The sequence below is a fragment of the Piliocolobus tephrosceles genome, chromosome 7, assembly GCF_002776525.5.
Source record: "Piliocolobus tephrosceles isolate RC106 chromosome 7, ASM277652v3, whole genome shotgun sequence".
Lineage (NCBI taxonomy): Eukaryota > Metazoa > Chordata > Mammalia > Primates > Cercopithecidae > Piliocolobus > Piliocolobus tephrosceles.
In genome coordinates this window covers 139,306,197-139,316,510 of record NC_045440.1, presented here as the reverse complement: position 1 = coordinate 139,316,510, position 10,314 = coordinate 139,306,197, and positions in this window count along the sequence as shown.

Sequence of the window (10,314 nt, the reverse complement as noted above, 5' to 3'; positions counted from 1 at the left end):
GCAGGACAAACAGCATGTCATGGTGATGGGTAAGTCCCTGAATGGCAGCTGTGGAGCAGATCCAGAGTCAACAGAGCAGACTGGACAGGAGCAATCTAGAGCCAGAGGGATCTGAGAAGCATATGCAAGGGGAAAAAGGAAAATAATATGCAATGCATTTGAACAGATGCAGGAGTGATTTAGAATCTTTTGGGAGTTTAGGTATGACTTAATGGTAGGTGAATAGAAAGCTAAGCAAACAAAGACACAAGGTATTTAATAACTCCAGGAAAAAAAAATAGAGTGGAGATACATTAATTGCTGCGTAAATATTCCTTGAACAATGCTTCATAGTCATGTCATCCCATAATGAATGATTTAACCAAAATTGGGATATTATGCTTTCTAGAGGTTGAAAAAAGGGAACATGAGTATAGAGGGTGTAGGACAATTGATATTATCCTCTTCCATAAAGTCAATAGATTATATCTATATTTAAAACATCAATCAATAGTGGTAGTATGCTGCGGCTGTGTCCCCACCCAAATCTCACCTTAAATTCCCATGTGTTGTGGGAGGGACTCGTAGTATTAGTGGTAGAAGCAGGTGAAGACAGGAGAGGGATGTCAGGAGTTGTGAACGCTCAGGAGAGTCAGATAGTAGGAGGCCCAGCTGGGTAGAGTGTTTTGACCATGGAGGGATTTGGATTTTACGCTGAATGTAAACCTCCGTGGGAGGTAACTGAATCATGTGGGCAGGTCTTTCCCGTGCTGTCCTTGTGACAGTGAATAGGTCTCACAAGAACTGATGGCTTTAAAAACAAGAGTTTCACTGCACAAGCTCTCTCTTGGCCTGCCACCATCCATGTAAGATGTGACACTCCTCCTTGCCTTCTGCCATCATTGTGAGGCCTCCCTAGCCATGTAGAACTGTAAGTCCATTAAACCTCTTTTTTTTTTTTTGTAAATTGCTGAGTCTTGGGTATGTCTTTATTAGCAGTGTGAAAACAGATTAATATAAGTGGTAATAGCATTTAGTTTAGAAATAAGGGAGGTGATACCAGAAGAAACAGTCAAGAGTAGAACACAGTTGCTTTGAAAAGCAGGAATTAGGAATATGGAAAAGTGGGGCAGGAAAATGCTGTTTTCTGGTAATGATCTTTGCATAACTCTGTTTTTGTCCACTATTGTAGGTACAAATGTTACTTTGCTAAAAGTTAACTTCTTTAATCCCATTTGGTTAAGAAGACCAGCAAAGTATTCTTGAAAGAAGTAACTTATTTGATTGGCTGCTATGTTAGACCCTTATATTCTGCCTTGAGGCAGAGGGTCTTTCCTGATCAAAGATCACATGGTATCACATTGTTCTTTTAAAATTATTTGCCATTTATCCAACAAGTGTTGGCGGTGCACCAACGAGACAGGCTCTGAGCTAGGCACTGGCTCTGCTTTTTTTCATCCCATGAGGCCCTTGATGCCCAGAAGCGTGACTCAAGGTGAGGCCAGTATGAAAAGCAGCACCTGAGACAAGGATGCTTGCCCTCTGCACCCACCCCACACCCCTGTGTCTCTCACCTGGACAAGTGCAGTAGCCTCATATTGAGGCACCCATCCTCCTCCTTTGTCCTCGTACAAGCTATTCACACAGGAGCCAGAGGAGTCCTTTTAATGTAGGTTAGATCAGTTCATTCCGCTGCCTCCAACCTCTTTATCTTCTGGCTCATTCAGCGTAAAATCCAAATCCCTCCATGGTCAAAACACTCTACCCAGCTGGGCCTCCTACTATCTGACTCTCCTGAGCGTTCACAACTCCTGACATCCCTCTCCTGTCTTCACCTGCTTCTACCACTAATACTACGATGCATGCATTTGCTTAGTATCTCTTTCTGTGCCATGGACCACAGCAAATAAGGCTAGTGACTTTATTGTGGTCATTACCGCAGCCCCCACACATGGGACAGGGCTTGACACTAGGCACTTAGTAGCTGGTTGTTGAGTGAATACACGAACAGTAAGGAGGCACTGAAGATGACATTGGTAGGTGAATGGTAACAGGTTTGAGCATTAGAATACACATATAAGTTAACATCTTTACCATTTTTACATCTACAGTTCAGTGGTAATAAAAACATGTATATTCTCTTTTCCCCCTTCATCCCCCAACTCCAGCCCCCTCCTCTGGCCTCTGGTAACCACCAATCTATCTCAATCTATCTTCTATTTTCATGAGACCTTTTTTTTTTTTTTTTTTGAGACAGAGTCTTGCTGTGTCACCCAGGCTAGAGTGCAGTGGTGCGATCTCAACTTACTACAACTTCTGCCTCCCAGGTTCAAGTGATTCTTGTGCCTCAGTCACCCAGCTGGGATTACAAGCACGGGGGGCCACCGCACCCAGCTAATTTTTGTATTTTGTAGTAGAGATTCACCATGTTGGCCAGTCTAGTCTGGAACTCCTGGCATGAAGTGATCCACCCGCCTCGGCCTCTCAAAGTGCTGGGATTACAGGTGTGAACCACTGCGCCCAGCCTGAGATCCACTTTTTTACCTCCCACATATGAGTGAGAAAACACGACACTTGTCTTTCTATGCTTGACTTATTCCGCCTAACATAATGGCCTCCAGACTTGAGCATTTTAAAACCATCACACTTCCTGCAGTGTGAAGACACATTGTTGCAAACAAGAACATCTGCAGAGACAGAGGAAGCACTGAGGAGAGGGTGGGTATTGCAGTAAGGAGCCTGGGTTGTCAGTGGCACTGGCAGGAGGGATGGTGAGATCTTGAAAGCCACAGCACACGTTTAGGAGGTAGAGCCTCTAGGCTTAAGGACCGCTCATGTTTGGGACTGATGTGCAGAAAGTGGTTCAAGTGGTATCCAGGTTTCCAGACTCTTGAGGAAATGGTGGTAATTGGTGTTTGAGGAAAACAATAATGAATGTTGTATTATTAGTAATATGACATATCAAGGTTGAGGTTATTGATGACTGCAGTTATTAGGTAGCATGTTACACAGGTGACTCAGGAGACATGTCTAGGCTGCAGAAACAAGTCATTAGGATCTAGAAAGTAATGGAATCTGGGGAGGTTGGTTCACCCAGTCAGAGCCTGCAGAGTGAGATGACAAGAGGCCAAAAACAAAATTTTGAGAAACCCTGATTGTCACACGTCATGATACTCTACCTCCATCTGTCCTCTAGGCTGAGGCATCCATTGCCCAGAGGCTGAGCCTTCCCTTAGAATTGCCCTGATTTAAAGAGAGCTGCTTTGCCCAGGGTCCCATCCCCTTCCTGGAGACAACCCTCATCCGATGCCTGATCAGGTGAGAGGGGTTGTAAAGGCAAACCCTCTTGGCTCACTGTGAAATAATTCTGAAGAGTTAACTCAGCTCTAGAGCTTTCCAAAAAAAAGGATGTCTCTGTAGAAATGCATCACAGTTCAACTTGTCTCTCAACTCAATCTTTTTTTCCTCCCTCCCTTTCAGGTGTATCTCCCAAGAGGATTTCCCAAAATCCCCCTATACAAACGTATCTATTTTGCAGTCATGAAATAGAGAAACCCAACCTGCCACATCGATACTTAAGGAAGACACAGAAGTGGCTGATCTGAGGAAAAGCAAGAGAGGTAGGAGGTGAGCCTGGCTGGCGTAGGGCTAAGGAAGCAAAAAAAGGGCTTTATTCAAGAGAGAGGCAAGTTGAAAATCCTTGAGGTCAACTAAGATGCATATTGGAAAGTGATCATCGGATTTAGCAATAAGAAGGCTATTGATGACCACCAAGTGCTGCTTTCTTGAGGAAGCAGAAGTCAGATGTCAGTGTGATGATGGGAACAGTAAAGAAAGTAGAGACCTCATGTGCATTCCATTATTTCTCATATGAATATATAGGAAAGGACTGTGTGCAGTTTAAGTGTACAGTTCAGTGGTAATAAAAACATTTATATTCTCTTTTCCCCCTTCATCCCCCCAACTCCAGCCCCCTCCTCTGGCCTCTGGTAACCACCAATCTATTTTCTATTGGCTGAAGATGAGATGTGGTGAGTAGTGACTCTTAAGTTGAGAGAGACTTGAGCACATCCAGACACTGGAGAGAGAGGTAACCGACCCAGGGAGTGTAGAGACCAACCAATGGGACGAGGTCTGAGAGCAGTGGCAGCATCTTCCATCACAAGCATAGTCAAAGAAATAGCCTTGTGTGAGAGGAGGTCACATCTTCCACTGGGAGGTGAGAATAAATGCTGGTGGATGTGGGGATTGGGTGGCAGCAAAGACACAGGCCAGCCTCACTTGTTCCTCCCACCAACGTGGATAAGAGCAGACTCAATGCTGGATGCTGTGTTCAGACTGGGGGCACTCGTGTAAATTAAGACACAGTCTGCCAGGAGTGACTTACTATAAACATTTCAAAGTTCCATTTTCTTCGTCTTGTCTGCAGGAATCTTGACCTTCAAGTCTACTCCCATTTGAAGTGACTTTGCCCCCAAATATGCTTCTACTTTGCATCATTGCTTTCTGCTTTTCTCCCAATGTTTCCTCATATAAGTCCTTGGCTCACTCAATGGGGTTAACATTTTTAACCCAGTTTATTTTTCTGACGATCTCCACAAAACAGAACCAAAAGAGAGTAGTCATAAAGATTCTCCATGATCTCCTGCCTTACCCGAGGCTCTGCAGGGAGCGGGTGCTCTCCATGCCTGTTAAATAAAGAAGCAAGTAAATTCAAGTGTTTCACCCAGTCCCTCTGTGTAGTGAACGCTTTTCATTTTAAGGGGCCTCAGTATCCGTTTTGAATGTGGATTTAGCTTTCTTGTCCCAGAGGCAGGACTCAGGCACCCTTGACACAGTTTTCAGTTCTTCACCATACCCAAATGACTCGGGCTGGTAGCCAGAGAGAACTTAGAGGCATCTCTCTGCTGCCAGACTGGGCTCCCTAGTTCTTTAAATAGAAAATGCAGGCATCTGCCCACAAACTTAAAAGGGCCCACTTCCTCTTTCCCCATCTATGTGGCTAGTGGTCATGCTCTCTTCTCTCTTCTGTCTTCGCTCCCAGACTTTCATGTGTGTGGCCTCCAGGAGCGCTGTGTCCCCTACTTTGAGTTTGTGAGGCCTAAAAACTCTTGTTGCTCATAGGCTCTTTATGTGTTTTCAATTGACACATAAGGATTGCACATATTAATGGGGTACAGAGTAATATTTGAATACATTATACAGTATTAATGATCAAATCCAGGTAATTAGTATATTCATCACTTCAAACATTTATCACTTCTTTGTGTTGAGAACATCCAAAAATCCTCTCTTCTGGCTGTTTGAAAATATAAGTTATTAACTATAGTCATCCTATAGTGTTATAAGAACACTAGAACTTATTTCTCCTGCCTAGCTGTAATTCTGTATCTGTTAAGCAACCTCTCCCCAGCCTCCCCTCCCCACTGTGCTTCCAGCCTCTTAATAGCGACAATCCTATTCAATGCTTTCATTAACTCACTTTTTAGCTCCCACATGTGAGTGAGAATGTATGATATTTATCTTTCTGTGCCAGACTTATTTCACTTAATGTAATGTCCTCCAGAATCATTCATGTTGCTACAAATGGCAAGATTTCAGTCTTTGTATGACTGAATAATACTGCATTACGTATACACACTACTTTATTTTTATTCATTTACTTTTTGCTGGACATTTAGGTTGATTCTATATCTTGGCTATTGTGAATAGTGCTGCAATAGACACGGTGATGCAGATATCTCGTCAATACACTGATTTGCTATCCTTTGGATACTCAGTAGTGGAATTGCTGGAACGTGTGATATTTCCATTTTTAGTTTTTTGAGAAAACTCCATGATGTTTTCTATAATGGCTGCACTAATTTACATTTCCACCAACCGTAAGATTCCCCCTTACCAGGGTTTGTTGTATTTTGTCTTTTTGATCATTGCCATTCTAATAGGAGTAAGATGATAGCTCCTTGTGGTTTGAATTTGTGCTTTTCAGATAGTTATGTTGAGCATTTTAAATATACTTCTTGACCATCTGTATGTCTTTTTTTCAAAAAAAATTAGTCTATTCAGATCTTTTACCCATTTCTTAATTGGATTATTTGTTTTTTTCTTTTTCTTTTTCTTTTTTTTTTTTTTTTTTTAACTGTTGAGTTGTCTGAGTGCCATGGTACTGGCATAAAAACAGACACATAGGCCAATAGAACAGAATAAAGAGCCCAGAAATAAGTTCCCATATTACGGCCACCTGATTTCAACAAAGTGGCCAAGAATATATATTGGGGAAAGGACAGCCTCTTCAATAAATGGTACTGAGAAAACTGGATATTCATATGCAGAAGAATGAAACTAGACCCCTATCTCTCATCAGGTACAAAAATCAACTCAAAATGGATTAAAGACTTAAATGTAAGACTGAAAACTATAAAACTACTACATGAAAACACAGGGGAAATGCTTCAAGGCATTGGTCTGGGCAAAGATTTTTATAAGGAATAATTCAAATGCACAGGCAATAAAAACAAAATCGGACCAACTGGGATTATATTAAGCTAAAAAGCGTCGGCACAGCAAAGAAAACAATCAATGAAGTGAAAGGATCACCTGTAGAATGAGAGAAATTCTTTGCAATATTAAAACTCTTAAACTTTCACACTGTGGTTGTGTTATTGTGCCTGCAGTCGGACCCCTGATGCAGAGAACACCCCACAGGGACCCAGGCAGGTGGATCTCCTGCGTGCTCCTTTGTCCAGCCTTCTGGTGGCTGCTGGGGACAGTGACTACCAGCTATGTTGCTAGAGTTTCATTCAAAACACACTGGTACCCATCGTGGATTTGGGAGGTGGTCATCAGAGCGGATAGTTGGAGGTAAGTTGTAGGGAAGAGTATAAGCTCCCACACAGGCTGGATTTCAGTGTAAATCCAGCTCTGGCACAGGCTGGGCATACAAGCCTGAATTAACTCATGTTAACATCTCTGATACCCATTTTCTTGCTCTAAAACTGGGAAAAGTAGTTGAAACTTTATTAAATTATTTTAAGAATTGGCTAAGTCAACATAAATGTTCAAAAAATATCAACCTCACCAGAAAGTGAAGAGATAAAAACTAAAATAAGAAAATATCTTCAGCTATTAAATTAAAAGAGATGAAGCCAAGATGATAAAAATGCAGATGAGGCTGGAGAGAAACAGGCACTTTCCTGTATCTTGGACAGGTCTATAAGTCAGCACAGTTTCATGTGCTCTCGAAAAACCTGGCTCTAGACATAAAAACACCTTATTAAAAAGCTGACCCAGAAATTCTAGTTCTAGGAATTGACCTTAGGGGAATTATTGGCTAAGTATACAAGCATGTATGTATAAAGTCACTTCAGAATTGCTTACAGCATAAAAATTAGAAAAAGTTCATTTAAAAGTATAGAACACAAAAAAATCATGATATACTATTGATCTAAAAAGCATGCTGTATATTAGTAAGATGTAATTCCATTTTTTGTTTTCAAAATTCTGCATTTTCTAACATATGTTGTAATCCTCCATTATCTGTAGGAGATACATTCCAAGATCCACAGTGGATACATGAAACTGCAGATAGTACCAAATCCTGCATCTATTAATACTATGATTTTTCCTATATACATATACCTATGATGAAATGTAATTTGTAAATTAGGCACAGTAAGAGATTAACAGCAATACTAAAATAGAACAATTATATCAATATACAGTAATAAAAGTTATGCAAATATGGTCTCTCTCTTTTGCTTTGTCTCTCCTTCTCTCTTTCCCAAATATTTTATTGTACTATACTCACCCTTCTTCTTGTGATCTGTTGATGTGATAACTAGATGGCTACTAAATGACGAATGTAGCAGATACAAGGTAAATACACTGCACAAAGAGCTGATGTGCAGGTCCTTGGCTGGACAGGGTGGGACAGTGTAGGACTTCATCACACTACTTAGAACTGCATGCAATTAAAAGCTTTTGAATTATTTATTTCTGAAATGTTTTATTTAATATTTTTTGGACCTTGTTGACTGTGGGTAACTGTAACTGAGGAAAGCTAAACTGTGGATAAGGGGAACTACTGTATATGCACGGACACACATACACACACACACACCACTTCATGGTTATCTATACACCTACAGAGAGAGAGTCTCAGTAAGTTCTAGAAACTTGTATACCAAAATGCTAGCAATAGATATCTTTAGACAATGGTTCCTGCAAGAAAAACTTGAATCCATTACTCTTGTTTCCAAATATTTCTAATGGCATTGTTAGACTTTTATAATCTCAATGAATCTGTACAATGTAATCAGAAAATAATATTTTAAAAATAAAAATAAAACCCACATTTTAAATGCTTAGTACAATGCTGTATTAGTCAGGGTTCTCTAGAGGGACAGGACTAATAGGACAGATGTGTATATAAAGTGGAGTTTATTAAGGAGTGCTGACTCACACGATCATAAGATGAGGTCCCACAATAGGTCGTCTTCAAGCTAAGGCGCAAGGAAGCCAGTCTGAGTCCCAGAGCTGAAGAACTTGGAGTTCAGTATTTGAGGGCAGGAAGCTTCCAGCATGGGAGAAAGATGTAGCCCAGAAGATTAAACCAGTTTAGTCTTTCTACGTTCTTCTGCCTGCTTTTATACTGGCCACACTGACAGCTGATTAGATGGTGCCCACCCAGATTGAGGGTGGGTCTGCCTCTCCCAATCCATTGACTCAAATGTTAATCTCCTTTGGCAATATTCTCACAGACACACCCAGGAACAGTACTTTGCATCCTTCAATCCAATCAAGTTGACACTCAGTATTAACCCATCACAAATGCTTAGGATATAACAGGTGCTCATTAAATACCAATTACGGTTATAATTATTTGAAGCAAGAATATAGACCAAATTAATTGACTCATCTTCAGATCAAAGTTATGAACTTGTCCCTCTTCTCTCCATTCTCTGATCAACTTAATCTGAACCCACTAAAGGCAATATGCATTTTAATGATCTTTGAATCCCCAGCACAGAGCCCTGTGCCTGGTCCATCGTCAGCGCCAAGTAGGGAAGACAATGAGTAATTGAAGGAATATCGTCATATAGAAGGGGTTTTTCACAGGAATCTAGAAAGCAAAAGGAAGAAGATCTAGCTGTGTTGCCTCTATGTCAAGACTATTCAAATGTTTTGTTTACATATTTTGCTGATCTCACAACCCTTGGTATTATTATCTTCCTCTGAGAGATGAGGCTCAGAGGTTAAGCAATGTGCACAAGCCATACAGGCCATACAGCAAGTGGTGGATGAGGGTTGGCACCTGCTCCATCTGACTTTCAACGTCTCTTCTTTCCTCCACCCCTCCAGCTTGGTCTGTGATTCCCTTCTCGTGAATGCATTGCTAGAGGTTAAAAGTCAGACTGATCATCCAAACACTGCCATCTCCATAATCTCAAGGAGTAGAAGTGTGAGTTCTGATGGTTCAGTGGCTCACTGATTTGGAAACGAGCCTGCAGAACTACCATCCCCCAGGTAATGGGGCAGAGCAGCAGCCCTCCTTGGCTAAGGAAATTAAATGAATTTTCATCCATTCACCTAAATTATTCTTTTCGCCTCTCAGGAGATGTAGCAATCAAAGAGAGCAGGCGAAGAGAGGCAGTGGGCTTGGAAAGGTCAATGATACTGAAAAGCACAGAATCTTCCTCCATTAATGCCGTAATTGTTTTTATCACCCAGTATTCACTCAAACGTCAAACTTAATCTCTGCCTTTTTCCTCTCCCAGGTCACAGATGTTTAATATTTCTGACTAAGACATAACGAACCTTTTAATGTCACCGTAATATTTAGTCTCTTTAAAACATGATTAGCTGCACCCATTGTGCAATGCAGGGATGACTAAAAATTTCAGAGATGGGATTCCATTAGGTGGATTTTATTACCCAGCCAAGCTGAGTGGGAAATTAAGCCAGGTAGCAAAGGTCAGTGGTGATACACTACAGTGCCAGCGTGGGGTTGATTCTAAAGCTCTGGTCAAAGAAAAGTAGAAGTTTGGAGTTTTAAGGACTTTTAAAAGTTATGGGAAAGACTTTTCAGTTTGGCCAAAGTCTGCTTCTCAAGTTAACAATTTTTTTAATGTAATAATTTACTAAAACTTTATAAAAAATAACTACTGTCTGTGTGTTTCTAAATCGTGGTTCCTATTTTGACTGGCTCATTTGGCAAAAATATATTCACAAGTCAATGAGCAGATGATTGCTCATAAAACATCATTGAAAAATGTGAAGTGCATTCTTATGTGTTTGTGCAAACAAGCATGAAGGTGCACCTATTGCTTCTTTTTC